The sequence below is a fragment of the Balaenoptera borealis genome (genome assembly GCF_965194805.1).
Source record: "Balaenoptera borealis genome assembly, chromosome: X".
NCBI lineage: Eukaryota > Metazoa > Chordata > Mammalia > Artiodactyla > Balaenopteridae > Balaenoptera > Balaenoptera borealis.
Genome location: NC_138881.1, coordinates 65,466,526 through 65,487,264, shown reverse-complemented (window position 1 = coordinate 65,487,264; position 20,739 = coordinate 65,466,526). Strand labels below are relative to the sequence as shown.

Sequence of the window (20,739 nt, the reverse complement as noted above, 5' to 3'; positions counted from 1 at the left end):
TGTCAGGGTAAACGAGATTGGAGAAACAACTCTTTGACAGTTTGGAAGGCCAATCGTTTGTTTCAATGATTGACATCAGTGACAGAGTAATTGTGAATATGAGAAATATGGTTATTTTTTATTTTAAGATGATCATCAAATGGTAATGTGCTTCCATCATTTGTTCGTGATCTATCTAACTGTCCATCGATCATTTCAACAAGGCTTCACAGACGGGATAAAAGGAAGGTTGAAACAAATGGCTAGCAATCTTAAGGGCAAATTTATCTAAAACTGGGACCCTTCTCTTTCACTGTTCTTCCCAATACTGGGTACGTCACTGATGCACTAATAACTCAAAGTTTTGACTTTAAAGTTTTCTTTAATCTCCTTCCTCCCTCTGTCCTGTTCCTCTTCTCTTCCTCCTATTTAGACTGAAACTTCCTCCATCTGACCTTCTCTGCCACACTGTTGTTATCTACATTGTTTTTTCCTTAGTTCTAGTTCTATCTATCTGACTTCCTTATTACTCTCACAACCTCTTCAACTATGTCATCAACATGTCCTACATAACACACCAAGGTATTCATCTCTGATAAATTTCCTTTGCCTGAGAGGATGAATCGTATTCTCTATGTGAACTTATTTATCTGGGAAAAGTCACACAAGAGACACAATACAGCACACCTGCACACACACACACACACACACACACACACACACACACATATTACCTTTCTAGACTCCATCAATGAGTTGAAACATTTAAGACATTGGATTCCTCACAGTGATAATATTTTTTTAAAAATAAAGTTATTGGAAACAACAAGGCAGAACTACAGTCAATATCTTGTAATAACCTATAATGGAAAATAATCTGAAAAAGAATATATATATATATTCTTAAATCATATTTAATGGTGAAAGACTGAATTCTTTCATCCTAAGATCAAGAGTAAGTAAATAATGTCTGCTCTCTTTCCTTCTATGCAACGTTGTACAACTTTCCAGGGCAACCAGGCAAGAAAAAGAAAATAAGGTATCCAGACTAGAAAGGAAGAATCAAAATTATCTTTATTTCTAAATGACATGATTGTCTATGTAAAAAAATACAATGCAATCTTCAAAAAAAAACTACCAGAACTAATAACTGAATATAGCAAGGTTTCCAGAAAAATGTCAATAAAGAAATATCCACTGTACATCTATGTACTAGTAATGAATAGTTGTACATTGAAAATTAGAAAAAGATAACCTTTACAATACCATCAAAATATGAAATACTTAGAAATAAACCTGGTAAATGATGTGAAAAACACTGTACACTGGTATTCACAAAATCTTGCTGAGAGACTAAAAGACCTAAATAATGGAACAACATATATCAAAATAAATAAATAGATAGATAGATAAATAAACAAACTTATCAGGAAGCAAGCAATCAAATGAGTTTGTCTTTCCTAAGCTGTCACTTTGAAAGGCTATAGGCTTATTCCAATTACATTCCTTATTGCTCAGGAAAATTTTGGAACTCTCCCTTAGAATTGCACTCAGAGTCTGCCTCACATACTTTAGAATAATCCCTGTGGTGAAAAATCTTTGTCTTTTAAGGGTAGTTGAATTTTGGAAATAGTCAAAAGCCATTCAGAAATAAGTCTGAACAGTGAAGTTAAGGATCAAGTTAAACATGTCATTTTTGGCCAAAAGCAAGGTATGATAAGGTATGACCATAGTGTGTTATGACATATTTTTCTTGATTAGCTCAAATCCAGTCTCAAAGATAATTTCAAAGAACAAGTTATGAGACTATTTGGTGAAACACAGCATCACTATTGTAAGCATATAGCTTTGCATTTGAGGGTGACATTTATTCAAAAATATAAATAGTGATGTATTTATTTAAATTAGTAAAATATAAATAGTGATGTATTTATTTAAATTAGTAATAGCAAAGGCAATTTAGTGTCATGAAAATAATATCAGATTGAGAGTGAGAAGACCTGAGTTCTTGTTTCACCTCTGCCATTGAATATCTGTGTAACCTTGAGCAAGTCAATTTATCTGGGCCTCTATTTCTTCTTTCAAATGTGTAGGTTAAGCCAAATAACTTTTAATAGCACTTCTAGCTCTAATATTTTGTCATTTTACTTCTGGGTTTTATTCATTTTATTTTTATTTATTTTTTTTATTTTTTGGTGCACCACGTGACTTCCAGGATCTTAGTTCCCCGACCAGGGATTGAACCCGTACCCCTTGCAGTGGAAGCACAGAGTCCTAACCACTGGACTGCCAGGTAATTCCCCTATGTCTGGGTTTTAAGTAGTCCTGGCATTCCATGTCATATATATGTTTTCATGTACATGCATTATATAATTATTGTATAATATGCAAACATTTTATAAATAATGAGGCATGATTTGTAGTTGGCAAGAAAACGGACTCTGGAGCCAGTGTTGCTGTATTCAAATTGAGGCTCTGCAACTGACTAGCTTTGTGACTTTGAGCAAGTTACATAAACATTTCTACATCTCAATTGCCTCATCTGTAAAATGAGATAACAGTACGTTCCTCTATGGGTATTTAATGAGTTGTTATTTGTAAGATTCTATACCAAGTGCCATATAAATTATTAAATAAAATGAACAAATTCTTAGCATTTTAAACAGTGTAAAATAATTATATGTATGCATAAATGCTGTCGCTAAAGACTGAATGCTGGTTAATGTCTCAAGGAGGAAATCATTTAAACAAATTACATAGATTACAAGTTACATACCTATTAATACAAATTACAAATTGCATACTTATTAATACAAAGGTTTTACTGTTGTTGCTCATCTTGTTTAGCTTTTTTTGTTGTTTGCTAGTTGTAATAGTTGAGTATTTCTCTTTTTCTCTCTTAAGCCTGAGGTTTTATCTTGACTATGGACTTTCATGGTTATTAATAAATGAAAATGCATTTGAATTTCCCCTAGTTAATTTGAATTTTACATCATGAGTGGGATTCAGGCTCAGCCAGCACTTTCATTTGTTAATACTTCCAACGGAAGTATAGTACTTTAATTGAGACAACAGATATTTATTCCACAGAAGACAACAGAAATATATCAACTGTGTAACCTACTCCACCTATAATTAATCACAAATTTACGTGTGTTACAAGCATAATATGTTTTGGACTGATGCCTAAATTTTTCTCCTTGTCTCACTGAGCTCTCCAGCTATAGTCATCCTGTTTACCTCAGGAAAAATTTCAAGTGATCTTTAGAAGAGGTTCTTTCTCCTTTTACGAGAAAGTGCAACTAGAAAGAAAGGATGGAGTGGCTTCAAGTTCGCTTTCATATATCCATAAACCCATACACTAAATACTTAAGTTAGACATGCACACATTCACATACAAAGGATATTTTAACTACAAGGTATTGTATTATTTATTAAAACCCTGACCTCATGGTTAGGAATATAACTGAAAGTGACCATATTTAGGGTCTTTTTTTCTCCATGTTTTAGTGATCTGCATAGTCATTTTGCTCATGGTTTTTCATTATATAAGTTTCAGGTGTACAGCATTATAATTAAAAATTTGATACACTACAAAATATCACAACTACAAGTCTAGTTACCTTCCATCACAATAAAGTTGACCTTCTTCATCCATTTCACCCACTCCCCCAACCTCCTTCCTTTCTTGTAATCATTAATGTTTGCTGTATCTATGACTTTGTTTCCATTTCATTTTGTTTTTTTGTTTGTTTCTTTTTTAGATTCCACACATGAGTGAAATAATAAGGTATTTGTCTTTTTCCATCTGATTTATTTCACTTAACATAATATCATCAAGTTCCATCCATGTTGTCAGAAATGGCAGAACTTCATGCTTTTTTATGGCTGAGTAGTATTCCATTGTGTGTGCGTGTGTGTGTGTGTGTATAATCTTTTTTAATTGAAGTGTAGTTGATTTATAATATTATATTACTTTCATGTATACAACATAGTGATTCAATAGTTTTATAGATTATACTCCATTTAAAGTTAGCCATAAAAAAGAATGAAATTTTACCACATCTTTATCCATTCATCCATTGATCGACACTTTGGTTGTTTTCCTATCTTGCCTATTGTAAATAATGCTGCAATGAACATTTGTGTTTATATATCTTTTCAAATTAGTGTTTTCATGTTTTTCAGATAAATACCTAGAAATGGAATAGCTGGGTCATATGGTAGCTCTATTCTTAATTTTTTGAGGAATCTCCATACTGATTTCCATAATGGCTGCACCAATTTACATTCTCATCAACAGTGTAGGAAGGTTCTCTTTTCTCCACACTCTCTCCAACATTTGTTATTTCTTGTCTTGTCAGTAATAGTCATTCCAACAGGCATGAGGTGGTATCTTATTGTGGTTTTGGCTTGCATTTCCCTGATGATTAACGATGTTGAACATCTTTTCATGTCCCTGTTGGCCATCTGTATGTCTTCTTTGGGAAAAAAAATGTCTATTCAGATCCTCTACAACTTTTTAAATCAGATCATTTTCTTGTTGTTGAGTTGTGTAAATTATTTATATATTTTGGATATTAACCCCTTATCAGATATATTGTTTGTGAATATCTTCTGCCATATAGTAGGCTGCCTTTTCATTTTGAGAATGGTTTCCTTAGCTGTGCAGAAGCTTGTTAGTTTGATGTAGTTCCATTTGCTTACTTTTGCTTTTGTTTTCCTTACCTTTGGAGTAACATCTACAAAAACATCACTAAGACCCATGTCAGTGAGGTTACCACCTATGTTTTCTTCTAGGAATTTTATGGTTTTAGATCTTATACTCAAGTTTTTAATTCATTTAGAGTTAATTTTGTATGTTGGGTAAGATGGTTTCCTTATTTTGCACATGGTTTTCCCAACACCATTTATTAAAAAGACTGTCATTTTTCCATTGCATGTTCTTTGCTTGTTTGTTGTAAATTAATTGTCCATACATGTGAGTTTATTTCTGAGCTCTCAGTTCTGTTTCGTTGATCTGTGTGTCTGTTTTTGCACCAGTACCATACTGTTTTGATTACTACAGATTTGTAGTATAGTTTGAAATCAGGGAGCATAATACCTCCAGTTTTGTTCTTTCTCAAGGTTGTTTCGGCTGTTCAGGATCTTTTGTGGTTCCATACAAATTTTCGTATTAGTTATTCTAGTTCTGTGAAATATGCCATTGGAATTTTGATAGGCATTGCATTCAGTCTGTAGATTGCTTTGGGTAGTATGGACATTTTAACAATATCAATTCTTCCAATCCATGAGCATGGAATACCTTTGCATTTATTTGTGTCTTCTTCCATTTTTTAATCAGTGTCTCATAGTTTTCAGTGTAAAGGTCTTTCACCTCCTTGGTTAATTTTATTCCTAGGGTTTTTTTTTTTTTTTTTTTTCTTTTTTATTGATGCAATAGAAATGGGATTTTTTTTTAAATTTCTCTTTCTGATAGTTCACTAATAGTGTATAAAAACACCACAGATTTCTGTATATTGACTTTGTATCCTGTGACTTTTGTGGATTCACTTATTTCTAACAGTTTGGGGTGCAGTCTTCAGTGTTTTCTATATATATAGTATCATTTCTTCTGAAAATAGTGACAGTTTTCTTTGTTTCCAATTTTGTTGCCTTTAATATCTTTTTCTTGCCTAATTGGTGTGGCTAGAATTTCTAATACTATGTTGAATAAAAGTGGCAAGAGTGGAATCCTCATCATGTTCTTAATCTTAGAAGAAAAGCTTTCTGCATTGAGTATGATTTTACCTGTGGGTTTGTCATATATGGCCTTTATTGTGTTGAGGTATCATCCTGCTATACCTACTTTGTTGGGAGTTTTTATCGTAAATGGATGTGAATTTTTTTTTTCAAATGATTCTTATGCATCTATTGAGTTGATCATATGATTTTTTACCCTTCATTTTGTTAATGTGAAATATCACGTTGATTGATTTGTATGTGTTGAAACATCCCTACATCTCTGGAATAAATCCTACTTGATCATATACTACAAAGCTACAGTAATCAAGACAGTATGGTACTGGCACAAAAACAGAAATATAGATCAATGGAACAGGATAGAAAACCCAGAGATAAACTCACGCACATATGGTCACCTTATCTTTGATAAAGGAGGCAAGAATATACAGTGGAGAAAAGACAGCCTCTTCAATAAGTGGTGCTGGGAAAACTGGACAGGTACATGTAAAAGTATGAAATTAGAACACTCCCTGACACCATACACAAAAATAAACTCAAAATGGATTAAAGACCTAAATGTAAGGCCAGACACTATCAAACTCTTAGAGGAAAACATAGGCAGAACACTCTATGACATAAATCACAGCAAGATCCTTTTTGACCTATCTCCTAGAGAAATGGAAATAAAAACAAAAATAAACAAATGGGACCTAATGAAACTTAAAAGCTTTTGCACAGCAAAGGAAACCATAAACAAGACCAAAAGACAACCCTCAGAATGGCAGAAAATATTTGCAAATGAAGCAACTGACAAAGGATTAATCTCCAAAATTTACAAGCAGCTCATGCAGCTCAATAACAAAAACACAAAAACGCAATCCAAAAATGGGCAGAAGACCTAAATAGACATTTCTCTAAAGAAGATATACAGATGGCCAACAAACACATGAAAGAATGCTCAACATCATTAATCATTAGAGAAATGCAAATCAAAACTACAATGAGATATCATCTCACACCGGTCAGAATGTCCATCATCATAAAAACTAGAAACAATAAATGCTGGAGAGGGTGTGGAGAAAAGGCAACACTCTTGCACTGTTGGTGGGAATGTAAATTGATACAGCCACTCTGGAGAACAATATGGAGGCTCCTTAAAAAACTAAAAATAGAACTACCATACGACCCAGCAATCCCACTACTGGGCATATACACTGAGAAAACCATAATTTAAAAAGAGTCATGGACCACAGTGTTCATTGCAGCACTATTTACAATAGCCAGGACATGGAAGCAACCTAAGTGTCCATCGACCGATGAATGGATAAAGAAGATGTGGCACATATATACAATGGAATATTACTCGTCATAAAAAGAAACGAAATTGAGTTATTTTTAGTGAGGTGGATGGACCTAGTGTCTGTCATACAGAGTAAGTAAGTCAGAAAGAGAAAAACAAATACCATATGCTAACACATATATATGGAATCTAAGGAAAAAATAAAAGGTCATGAAGAACCTAGCGGCAAGATGGGAATAAAGACACAGACCTACTAGAGAATGGACTTGAGGATATGGGGAGGGGGAAGGGTAAGCTGTGACAAAGTGAGAGAAGGACATGGACATATATACACTACCAAACGTAAAATAGATAGCTAGTGGGAAGCAGCCACATAGCACAGGGAGATCAGCTCGGTGCTTTGTGACCACCTAGAGGGGTGGGATAGGGAGGGTAGGAGGGAGGGAGACACAAGAGGGAAGAGATATGGGAACATATGTATATGTGTAACTGATTCACTTTGTTATAAAGCAGAAACTAACACACCATTGTAAAGCAATAAAAAAATATAAAATAAAATAAAATAAATCTTAAAAAAATAATCCTTTTAATATATTGTTAGATTAGATTTGCTAACATTTTGTTGAGAACTTTTGCATCTATGTTTATCAAGGATATTGTCCTGTAGTCTTCTTTTTCTGTGGTATCCTTGTCTGGTTTTGGTTTCAGGGTAATGTTGGCTTCATAAAATGTGTTTGGAAGGATTTCCTCCTCTTCAGGTTATTGGAAAAGTTTGAGAAAGATAGGTATCAAATCTTCTTTGTATGCTTTGCAGGATTCATGAGTGAAGGCATCTAATCCTGGACTTTTGTTTGTTGGGAGATTTTTGATTACTGTTTCAATATCTTTACTAGTAACATATCTATTCAGATTTTCTATTTCTTCATGATTCAGTGTTGGAAGATTATATGTTTCTAGGAATTTACTGTTTGTTCTCAGTCGTCCAATTTTTTTGCCATGTAATTGTTCAGAGTAGTCTCTTATGATACTTTGTTTTTCTGTGCTATCAGTTGTAACTTCTCTTTCATTTGTTTTCTTTGAGTCCTCTCTCTTTTTCTTGTCTAGCTGAAGGTTTGTCAATTTGGTTTATACTCATGATTTTTTAAATTGAGCTTAAGTGTTAGGCATCTATTAGTCATGTCCACTTCTGATTGTTAGATATCTAGGCTGGTTTTTCAGTAATGCACTTCTTCTAAGAATAGGCATCAAGACAAAGGAGCCAAAAGCAAGAATAACAAACACCACCCCCATCTCCAAAATCTGTTCTTAACCTACATTCATTGACTTTTAAGCTTAGTAATCAGTGAATAGATGCTTGCCTAATATGCATGTGAGTCACCTACAGCTACTGTATTCTTCTTTTTTAGCAAATGGCCTCCCTTTTCTCAACAAACACATATTATCCTCTATTGTATGACTAGGGTGGCCAATGTGTGCTGAGTGATATATCTATATCTATATCTATATCTATATCTATATCTATATCTATATCTATATCTATATCTATATCTATATCTATATCTATATCTATCTATATAATTTAAACTGATTCTTCCTTTTGTCTCAGGCTCCAATATGACTCAATGGGACATTATTAATAAAAATCACATTCTACCAAATACTCCATAAACCACAGCTTTTCATGTTCTATAAGATTACAGTTATTGACTGAGATAAATGTAATTTAACTGGCCATTACCTGGTAATCTATCAAGTGGACCAGATGTGGGACAGGCTCTCATTGCCTGCCCAGGGCCCACAGAGTGAAAGAGCACTCTTTTAGGGATGATACCAAACGAGAAGTCAAGATAATATTTTAGTACATACTGTTTTCTCCAGTGTTGGGGAAATTCTTTAATCAGAGCAATAGGGTCCCCTGAAGAAGCCATAGGGAATCTGGCTGGTTTAATTCATTCATGCCTGAAAGAACATAGAAGAACAGTGATCAAATGCAGCGTGAAGAAGATGCTCAGGAGGACTGGAAAATTTCAGCAAGTAGATGCTGAGACCCCAGAAACAGATTACCACTGGGCAAAGGAGAGCGTGAAAAGAGTTACACTTAGCCCTTAGTGGTAGCAAATTAGGGTGAGTGGGAATCCCTTTACTACCATCTGACATCTCCTTTTGACTTAGCAGCTTTTGGAAAGGGTGAGATTGGATAGGGATATCAGTGGCAGGGTTCACAGTCCCTCCCTGGTCATAAGGAGCTCTTCATTATAATGAGCTAGCCCAGGAAAATCTCACAGCTTATAGTCAAACTCAACACAGTTGGAGTGTAGAAACTGATTTTTTCTCAGTTAGGGATTTTTCTGAGTTCTCATGACCACAACTGTTTAATTAATTAGTGAATACACATGGAAGGAGACCCAGCTGGCCACTGGCTGTCAGCACAGCTGGTGCTAAGAAGATAGACTAACTTCTGTGCAAAACTACCTTACAGGTACCTTTGCAATGCTTATAGATGGCTTCCTATGTGTGGTGATTTGAGGGCATTAAAAAACCACACTCCACACCTGCTCCTCTCTGCTTCACTTTACCCAGGGATCTCTTGCTCCAGCTTGCCACTTTGCCTGAAATATACCATTATAGATTCAATCCTTTAAGGCACTTTGTCTTTAAGGCACTTTGTCTCCAAGAATCGCCTATTAAAATGAAACTACTACAAGGAGGATTTTCACTTTAACCCATTAACTGTAATCAATCAGATAAGGTAGTTCACCTTAAAAAGTGAATGTGATGAAATATAAAGAGAGATACGTTTTACTTGGTAGAAGAAGGGACGTAAAGGAATGTAGAGGCAGATAGCCTTAGGTGGTGCAATATAGCAGGATTACCTGAGAAGCCAGATTGTATCATAGGTTTTGGCAGAGAATTCTACAAAGGGGAGAAGAGGGCAGGAAAGATAGAAGGCAGGCAACTAACATAGCAGCTATCACCTAAAAAATTTGCTTCAAACCAGTCATTTTAACAATCTTTTCTCAGCTAGATTGCCAGCTCCTTGGGGAAGGGGATCCTTTCAAAGAGACCAGAGTTCAAATGCCAGGTTCAGTTGGGGAAAGTCTCTCTCTCTCTCTCTCTCTCTCTCTCTCACCCCTCCCCTCTCCCTCTCTCCCTCCCTCCCTCCCTCCCTCTCTCCTCTCTCCCTCTTTCTCCCTCTTGTAAAATGGTATAATAAGCAATGCCTACTCCTGGGGTGTATTGTTAAGATTACGTGGGGTATCGCAAGTAAAAGCCAGTAAGACCATGCTTGACACAAAATAGATGGTCAATACACTTTATTTGTCCTTTTCTTCTTGCCTCTAAGACAGCAAATAGCGTGCTAGGCACACAGGAACTTCTCAATATATGCTTTAAAAGGACCTGATGAAGAAAATTAATGGTGAAAATAAAGTAGGCTAAAGTTCTTTCTAAATTGCTTTGTCTTTAAAAGAAGGTAACAATGCTGAATAAATAGACCTGAGAAGAGAATGAGTAATGCATTCTCAGATGCCCCAGTATCCACAGAAGTCTGTCATGAGGGCTAAGAAAGAAAGCCCAGACAGGAAGTTACAGACAGTTATAATCTCTACTGGTAGTTTGCCGTGTGTAAAGGTAGAACAAGAATTATCCAAGTACCACCTAAATGGGGCAGATATGTGAGGACAAACTAGAGTAATAAACCATAGGGACATACATAATTCAATGACTGAGCAGGGTCGCAGATTAATCATAAACTCTACCAGGCAAATCCAGCTGACTAGAAGCAGATTCTATTAAGATGGTGAATATTCTCAGGAATTTTTTTTTTAGATCATTTAACTTATTGTATTTCATGGACAGGACTCAGGCAAGATATCAACAAGTGGATTTTGGTTTGGGAGTCACTTCATCAATTTCTTCTAGAACAGTCATACCATAAAATTATTGTTTTACTCGCTGGCTTTTTCAACTCCCAAAACAGGCCACTTAAGCTGAGAGAAAGCAGGATATAGGGGAAAGAACACTGGTCAGGCATAGGATACCTGGCTTCTAGTTTCGGCCGTATCACTAATTAGTGGTATAACCTTAGGAAAGTTCCTTCCATCTTTGGTGCTCAGTCTCTCATCTGTAAAATGAAGGACTTCTTAGACTAAATTATCCCTAAGGTTCTGATACTCTAAGTCTAGTAGAAAGTTTGATTTGGCAGATAGGTCCAATTCTAGACAAAAATTGGAAAAATATGAAGAAATTTTGTGTTCTTATTTTTAAGTGCTTCATCACCTCAGATCTGATCAAGAGTCCTCACATCACAACCTACCTGCCTGGAGTCCATATCCAATCCAAGACCCATAATCTTAGGCAGACTTTCATGATGTGCACAAACTTATTCCTGTCATGGACTGCTCCTCATCAAAACATTTTTAGGGCCAGTGTCTCTACTTTTAACCTCAGAAAATAAGTAGATTTAAGCTAATGCATTAAGGACAGAGGACTAGAAGATATTATCCAGGACCTTCACAAAAAGCATCCAGACATTTTCCCAGCAGCCTATTTTTAAATTATTCATGGGAACTATTGCAGACCTAAGCAAAAAAGAGTATGGTACAGTACCATAGGAGGAGAATAAGGGAGAGGTTTTAATCAGATTAAACCCCTCACATCATACGCTGCTCAGCAGCCTACATATGGAGTAAGTAATTCAACAAGTTCAGACAGCAAATACTTTTTGAGCACTTGGGGCAACATGCTGTTTTCATTAATAAGCCCAAAGATGACATCATGATGATTCAGTGAGCCTTATTATAATGTTTAAATTGCTGGCAGACTGATTGAGTATTTAAAATAAAGATTAGACTATTAATCTTTATTATATCTCTATTAATAACCTTCTAATCTCTTCTCATGCTTTAGTCTTTACAAACAAGGTAACTGAGGGCTAGAGAAAGCAGGGGATTCATCCTGAGTTACATAGCAAGTTAATAGCAGAGCCAGGAGTAGAATTTAAGTTTTAATTCAAAATCCTTGTGTTTTTTTTATCCACATCACATTTCCTCCCAACTACACATTCTGTAGTATGTGTGTATTCACACATATTTCTCTCCCCCTCATATAGTCCAACTATTTGGATGAAAGCTTTGTTTATGTTATTAAGGCTGTCAACTTTCTAAATCACCACAGCATACAAATCACCAGAAACAAGTATCCCTCATTTTTCTTTTTGCAATGACATGGAAACCAGTGGTCTTTACTATGTGCAAAAAACCAACATCTACTCTTACCTCTTCCTCTTCTCTCTCTCTACCCCAGCTCCCACACATACAGAAACACAGACACTCAGACATCCATTTCTACTGACATAAAAGACTGGAAATTAACCAAAATGAGACAAATGTTCTTTTTCCTCTTTACCTCCTTTTCTGCTGCTACAATTTGCTAAATTATCAGTCAAGGACAAAGGAATTAAGTGATGAGCAATGCCATGTAGTAAATCAAGTCACCATGTTAGATGTCACTGGAGATAAAAAGAAGGGAGACATGGCCTCTCTCCTTGAAAACTTGTAGACTGGTAGCAGTGACACAATAGACAAAACAAAAGAGAAATGAGTAAAATCAAATGTTAAATTGAGCAATTCAAATGCCCAGCTCTGTAAAATCTGCCATGTATTTAGGGTACAAACCCACAATAGTTTTTAATGTGTTAGGCCATTCATAAGGCATTTATAAAAGCAGTGATTTCACTAATCCATAAAACTCACACATCTCTTTCTCATTTATTCTGCTGCAAGCCTTATAACTATTACCCTTCTTATAAGCATTTAGAACTGCAAGCTTGACCAAATGCAATGCTCCTATGTACTGAAGGAAACCTATCAGGTGAAAGACAGGTGCAACTTAATTTTCCCAGAGTGATTTCAATCCAATTTCACATGGCATTTTACAAATTGTATAGAGGAACTCTGACCAAAGGAGTGCAAAGTACCTAGTAAGCATTAGCATTATGATCCATACCCTATAGAAAGAGGTGCCCTTAATCACACTCTTTTCATAGATAGAGAAACTGAAAAATGAGAAATCTTGCTGTCTTGTTCAGGTTTATACCCCAAGTCAGTCCCAAAGGAGCACAACTTGAAGCTCAAGCCTGCAATTGATACCTGCTGAAAGTATGATTTAGAACAGAGTTTTAAATCAGCGATGGATGTCCCAAGTTCCTTCCTTTATTTCCTCTTGGATAAGGAAACATAAACATGGGCAGGGGGTGGGGAGCATTGCAGAGACCAGGAAGATATGGGGTAATAACCAACATTATCAGGAGATGAACTATCTTAAAACCCTGTTACTGTGTTTTTAATTTTTGCTTTTAATTTTTTACCCAGAGTTCTGTAACTAGGTGGGTTAGATGTTTACAACACTGAGCTTCTAAATTTAAGTATGTGAGTCAGATTCTGGTTAGTTCTTTCTGAAATATAGCCATAGATTGTGTTGTGAACCTGGGACAGGCATCCTGTAACTCCAAAGCCTTGTTCTTAAGGAAAAAAATAACTCACAAATATAAATATAGCTCTACTTTCTCTTCTGATGGTTGGTATGTAGCATCAGTTTTTTATATGAAGGATATCATGCTTTTCCCTTCAATTCTGATGCCCTATACCCAATAGAGAGTGTAATAGGAGCTTGGCAATCAAGTATACACATAATTTTATTCCCCGAGACTTATTTAGGAGAGTCTCTCTGTAAATTTTTGTTTGTGCCCTTTCCTTGTTTTTATTTTAACTTGCATCTAAAACCACATATTCTGTCCTAGTCTCTAATATGGCCTTATATGTGAAATTCAGAACCTTTACTCTAAACTTAACATGACGTAGGTTAGGGATAGAAAAGCAAATCTTTTGTAAAAGCTCTAATATGATTTCCTTTTTGCGTCACTTCAGCTTAAATGTAAAAGGGGATAGTGATTCTCTGTTTAAGGAAAAATATGTCATGAAGTCACATATCTTCTAAATCTGTTTTGTATAGTCAGGTTTAATATGTTCTACTTTATCTTCCCCAAGTAAATAAGCTCCATGAGGGCAGGGGCTTTATCTTATATGACTCCTACTATTACCCATACTATGCTGGAAAAGTAGTAATCACACCATATAGATTGGTTAAAGAGAATTAAAGTACTTCATCTATACTTTCTATGATCCCCATTTTTTATCAATTTTTATTCCTCATGTTATGTGTTTTACCCCCTTATTTCCTAGTTCACCCAGCCCGAACCTAATAAAAGAACAAATTATTTTTAAATTGGTACATCTTGACTCCTTCTATTATAAACTCTCTTGATTCTCAAGTGGAAAGGGTCAAAATAGTGTGATGTGACTTTATAATATAGAGATAGTATAGCATGAAGGAAAAACTTTGGCAACCAAGGAAATTGGGTTTGAAATTCAAACAAGACAGTTGTAAAACTTTGGGAAAGTTATTTAATTTCTTCACATTGTTTTTATTTATCTATAAAATGTGCGCAATAACAGTTATTTTCAAGAAATAAGAGATATTGCCGAATGCTTAGTACATCATAAGTGCACAATAAATCATAATCATTATTAGTTTTATAGCAGAGAACCCAAAACCAAAGTTAGAGCTAGTAGTAGATAATCTCTAAAAACCTGGTAAATTCTAGACTCTAGGTAGCTTCTTAAATACTTAATAGATTTTTCTGGAGTCATTACTAGGAAGATACATGATTTCGAATAGGGCATAAGTTCTTAGGGGGAGAAAACAGCTCAAGGATGACCTGAATCTGATGTTGACCCTTAGTCCATGGTGAGGACTTTGGCCCTGCCTTGAAGTTCACAGCTTGAGCTTTGAGGAGGATTTGGGAACCACGAAATGCACATCTAAACCCATAAATCATATTGAAAAATTCTGATTATTTTTCCTTTCCTATAAAAACTAGACTGGTTTCCAAGAGTTGTGAGAATAGAACAAGGCCAAAGATTCAGAATTTTCCATAAAGAAAATGAAATCAACACACTTAGCAGTGAGACTGAGCAAATCAAAACTAATTTATATTCCAAAATGAATTTTTCAAACCTAAAAATAATTCCATACCCACAAAAAGGCTATGTGAAATTAAAGTCTTATTTTGAAAACACACTATTAAACATGAAAATTAATTCCATTGTTTAAATAAACATGCTAACAGTTTATGGGAAAAGATAATGAACTGATCATCACAACTTTGAAGTATTTTATATTCTTTGGCCCAATAAGACAAGGGGGTTAATGCATGAATGCATTACTAGATTAGACTTAAAATCTCCAAAGCAACATCATACAGTCTTTGGAGGAGAGTTTATTAGGGTGGTTCACCATCAATTTTCATTTTACAGTGTCCAAAATATTTCTTTCAAGTTCACAAATGTGTCACTAAATGAAAATGCTGGGAAACAGACTGCATCTCTATCCAGTGTATTAAAGCATCCTGCATACTGGAGATCCCACTGCATTTGGGTAAGAGCCAGCATGATTAACCATCACGCCCATATTTTCCAGATACTGGTTTAGCATAGGTTTTTATTCTAGCTCTGTATGTTTGGCCCAAGTCCCAGTCAGGGAGAAACTTATAACCCAAGGTAATCAACCTTAATGTCTCTTCCTTATTGAATGATGTCACAGGGATTTTCAAATTTACTGATTCCCAGAGGTCAGGCAGCTTTAAATATCCTGAGTTATTTTTTTCCCCTAGGAAAGACGAACAGGCACACAGATGACAATTTTCAATGTTCAATTACTACAACTGTAACTTTGAATCAAGATGGTTATTAACAAGTAATTATATGTAAAATATAATCCAGGTCATACTCTGTGAATGCTGAGAAACAGCACTCTTGTCTCTGCAGATTGCTAAATGTCTTTACGGTGCTTTGCTTAATCAAATTTCATGGTCCAAAATTGGGGAAAGTTTACTCTACTTTCCGTGACCAAAAGGACCCTTCAGCAAATGGCCAGAGCAAAGCTGGGCAGCCCATAATTTAATGGATTATCCCCGACTCTGGATAACTAGAGCCCAAAAGTCTATTTTCCCTACTTAACCTGGATTGGTTACCTAGACTGACAACTTCGCAGTCTGTCATATTCATATTGTGCTTCAGCTAGGTTGATCATCATCAGGATGAATTTATTATATCCATTGATGTGAAATTAACACAAATTGTTTTTTTTAGTCCTGATAAGATTTGGAGGTCATAGACTTTCAGAGGGAAAGACTTTACTGTACCTGATGTCTTGATATGGACTGTGCCTGATTTTGACAACAAAACCAGGTATTTCTATCATCAGTGGCTCTTCCTCAGAGAGATTAATGTTAAGTCTAGTGACTGAAGTTTCCTTTATTGTACTGAATTAGCTTTATGAAGTATTAAAAATTAGTACCACCTAGCTTTAAGCTTAGCATCCTTAGAAAAAGAGAGAAGTCTGGTTGTACTTTCAGAGTTAAAAAATATTAGAATGAAGGGGGAAAAAAAAAAGATTAAGCAACAACAACAACAAAACAAGAACAAAATCAGGTCCCAGTCAAAGCTGGACCCAAGAAGATAGAAGCAGAATGCTATAATTATTATGGAAATGTGGGAAGAACCTGCCAAATAAATATATCTTTAGAATATTAAATGAGTAAAATCTTTAGTTATAAAAATTAATAACGGGCAGGAAAATATAGATTTAAAAATCCCCTTTGCAGGTCCCTACTACCTAAGCCAAACAAAAACAAAAACAAAGACAATTTTCTAAATTATTTCTACACTTACAATTTTAAGCTAACCAGGTAAATTGGACAAAAAGAGTAAGAGGACAACACTGTGTCCCTTAAAGAAAAGTTTGTTTATTGGACCCGGGTTATGCTCTTCCTCTATCGACATTAACTGAATTATTTGGATAATCATTCAAGTTTCCACTGCGAGAGGCATGTATAAAGATAACTTCATATCTTAGAGTACCTCTGATAGAATTTTTAATAAAAGTTATCTAACTTTGTCATATCATTGTGTTTAAAGGTAACACCAATCTTTTGTTTTAGACTCTTTACAAGAATGTCTAGTGCATATCCTTGATTCGCTAATATGCACAATATATGCCAAGTTGCCAAATGTGCATTAATTTCAACAACTTCAATTTCCCAGGAAGAAGAGAGAGAAAGAGATCTTCAACGTTTCATAGTTAATCTAGAGCAGAAATTGTTTCTGTAGTTCGGAGCCACTGTCTTACCTCTGTAATCAGGGTGGCTTAATTATATCCATTGAAGTGACCTTAATGATAAATATCAAGAAAACATTTCCTTTTGCAGTTTTGGAATTGAAAGGATTTAAAAAACGAACACATCTGATAAATAATAAATCAGTCTATCTTCCACATGTCATTCATTTTCCAGCATACCATTTGGTCAGACACTTCAAAGTAGAGTAGCCACCCAGAATAACAAATTTTTAGTTTTAAAGATCCAATTCATACGTCACTTTGTGTCATTTAAAAAAGATTTAATACTCCAGACAGTAAATCATCATCAGTACTGTTATCCTATAAATAACTTGTAAGAATTATTTTATCATATAAAAAATAAGTCATTAGCTTTTAAGAAATATCTGGTGGCATCTTATTAGCTTATGAGAAATACCTGAATCTGATCTGCCAAGTAAAGCTGAAAAGAATCTTAGCTAAGTAATTATAACAATATTAAAACCTTTCTTCTGCTGCTGAGAATGTGGACAAAACCTTGTCATTGTCTGCCATAAATAGCGTAACACTGAGCGAAAGCTCTTGGAAGAAACAAATATATTGTCAATAATTAAGGAAGAAATTGAGGGGCTTTTGACTTGGGGGTAGACATTTGCATATATTTTAGGTACCTAGTGAGATAGCAATTATGCTGTCTGAGATACAACTGAGCCTGAATAGGCAGCCTTGTCTTATGTGCTGGACATAAGTCACACTTCTATGTGACCCACATACTGATCATGGCCAACGGTGTAAACTTTGGTTTCCTTACTAGGTAATCAGAGTTAGTGAACTTCTTGGCCCATACACAAATCTCCAGGGTGTATACAGACTTGATTTTGGTTAAGATCGTGCACTTCTGATTATTTCTCAAGAGCTCTATCTGCATCTGGCTGTTGCTGCAAATGAAAGTGATACCTGTGAAGCACACTCTACTCGCAATGACTATACCAAGAGAGCTCACTTTAATTTTCAAATCTACGATTATCACCCTCTTATATGATAAACATTAGTGATAGTCAAGCCACTAACTACTGCATCCTCTTTGGGATTCACATACCAGCAATTATTACAACATTTAGCTTCCTCACACTTTATCCTAAGCCCCATATACCTGTTTCTGCAAGGCAGATACCCTGTATCTTGATCCCCTTCTCAAATCTGAAGTCTCCTAGACCTTGAGACTTTCTTAATATTTTCTCTTACAGCTTTGCCAAACTTACGCCCTGGCACTCGATATAGCACATAAGCATCCAGTCCACGGCCAAGTCTGTGGTAGTATTATATTACAGCACCTAGTGTACATCAATTTGCATTTTGGGATTTTTTTTCTGTCAGCACAGCAGGAATAATTCTTTCCTATTCTTGCAAGTAAACCGTGGTAAAGCCCAGCAAATCAAGGTTTGTTACATTATCAGGGCCCTTGGGAGAAACCCGAATTGTGCCCCCGGTATTGAGAAGTCCTTGAATGATTTCAAAATGACATCTTTTAACATTTCTCAATGAATAATTCATGTGTCTGTTAATCCTCAAGCCTTGTTAGGCAGTAAAATGAAATGAGCACTGGACAAAGTGTCACAAGACCTAGGATTCTTCCTTTTCTCTGTTATGGACTCACAGAGGTACTTAATCCATTCACTTCAACTCTCTGGGCTTCAGTTCAACTGTAAAATGCAAACTGATGATCTATGTTACTTCCCAAAGCATAAAAGAGCCTCATATGTTCGGCACTGCTCCTGTGAATGACAAGATTCGAATCTGTTTCTGATAATTTCATATTCTCTGACTAGGGTTCTGGTGACTGATTCTTGGAACCTACGGCATAAGAGGAAGGCTTTGGGGATGTCACTTTAATGGGCAAGGGAAACAGGACTGTCTATGGTCTCTCCTCCAGGATTAAGTAGGTGTCAGAAGAAGGAGTTAAATTCCCTTTTTGGTTCCAAGCATCGGATTGGTGCCAAAAGTGTCTATCAGAGGAAGACAGAAAGCATGCTTCTTTCTCCTTTTAATTTCAGTTACTTAGTGCAAAGGGGGATAATTGAGTCCATTAATTCCTAAAACTCCCTAGGTGGAAATTCAGTGAGCTTTTTGGAAGAGTCAATGTCCCTCTTGTATGTATTCACCTTTACAATATTCTGTATTATATTACACTGGCCCCAACAGAATAGATACAAAAGATGGTTCCTGTCTCACAGAAATATTACTGCAAACATGCAAGGTAGAGTAGTACATGTGTTAACAAGTGCAAAGAAAATTTTGTAATTAAAAAAAGTTTCCCCTTTGGCACAGACTTCTTGGAGTATGGCATTTATGTATTCCAAAACTTTGCTAGCTCAGAATCTTTCCCTGGGCTAAAAAAATTGAATCCCATCTAATAAGCAAGTTCTTTATGTATAGCACAGGGAACTATATTCAATATCCTGTGATAAACCATAATGGAAAAAATATAAAAATGTTTATATGTGTATGACTGAGTCACTTTTCTGTACAGCAGAATTTGGCACAACATTGTAAATCAACTATACTTCAATTAAAAAAAGTTGAATCTCATCTGTAAGATTGGTACTTTTGCCACCATACCTGAGATTTACAGCAACTAAAATATTCAGAAAGATATACTCCTTGCTGAATGACCCAAAGCTCTCTAACAAATATAGCTTTCCTAGTTGAATAAAATTATAACTTTTTTCTTCCCTGGAAAGATTACAGCAGTATAATATGAAGTTCCTGCACACCACTGTTGATAGCAGAGAAGGGAGCAGGAAAGTCATTTGGGATTTAATCTTGGGTCATGTTGCACCATAAAAATCTATCATTTCCTTTCTGTTAATCTCTGAATGGAGTTTCTAACAGTTTCATGCTATTGATAGCCTCATCATTTAAAGTTTGAAGGCACCTTCCTTAATATTTCCTCTTTGAGCACAAAAGAAAAACAACATGCAAACCAGAAAACAATTTCACTTACATTTTGTCAAAATAAGTTGTCAGTTATGTGTCTAAAAATGTAAATTTAATTCAAAATTATTTTATCCATTGTTGACTTTTTAAATGTACTGATTATTTATTCTGATAGATGCAGCTTATCTATGAGCAACTGTTTCCATTATTTTCTTATTTCCTCTCTCATTAAAAACATGTTTTGATTTTTGTTTTTTTTTTTCTTTCTGGAGTGTTTTCTTTGAAAGCAGACTCTCTATAGCTAACATTAATTATAATTCACTTTTAAGGTGAAAGTATGTAACTTATATAAGCTAATAGGAACACAGATTCATGCTGGTAATGGTCCTGAGATATTATAGCTCTTTTATGTTTTAATCATAGCTCGTTTTGAAAATAACACAAATCTAATTTAATATTTTGACAGATAAAAATATCATCTACAAAGAATTATAGCAAAGAGTAGATAAAAACATCCTACACATTCATACAAGTAACTCTGCTTAATAAAGAGTTGGTTAAATCATGAATGTTCACAGGGCTAT

General features: G+C 35.2%; 1 protein-coding gene across 1 annotated transcript in view; it reads right to left on the bottom strand.

The window, feature by feature from the left end:
- Positions 1–20,739, bottom strand: part of GPR174 (G protein-coupled receptor 174) — a 65,892-nt gene that overhangs the window by 23,809 nt on the left and 21,344 nt on the right. The gene's annotated exons all lie outside the window — the stretch shown is intronic.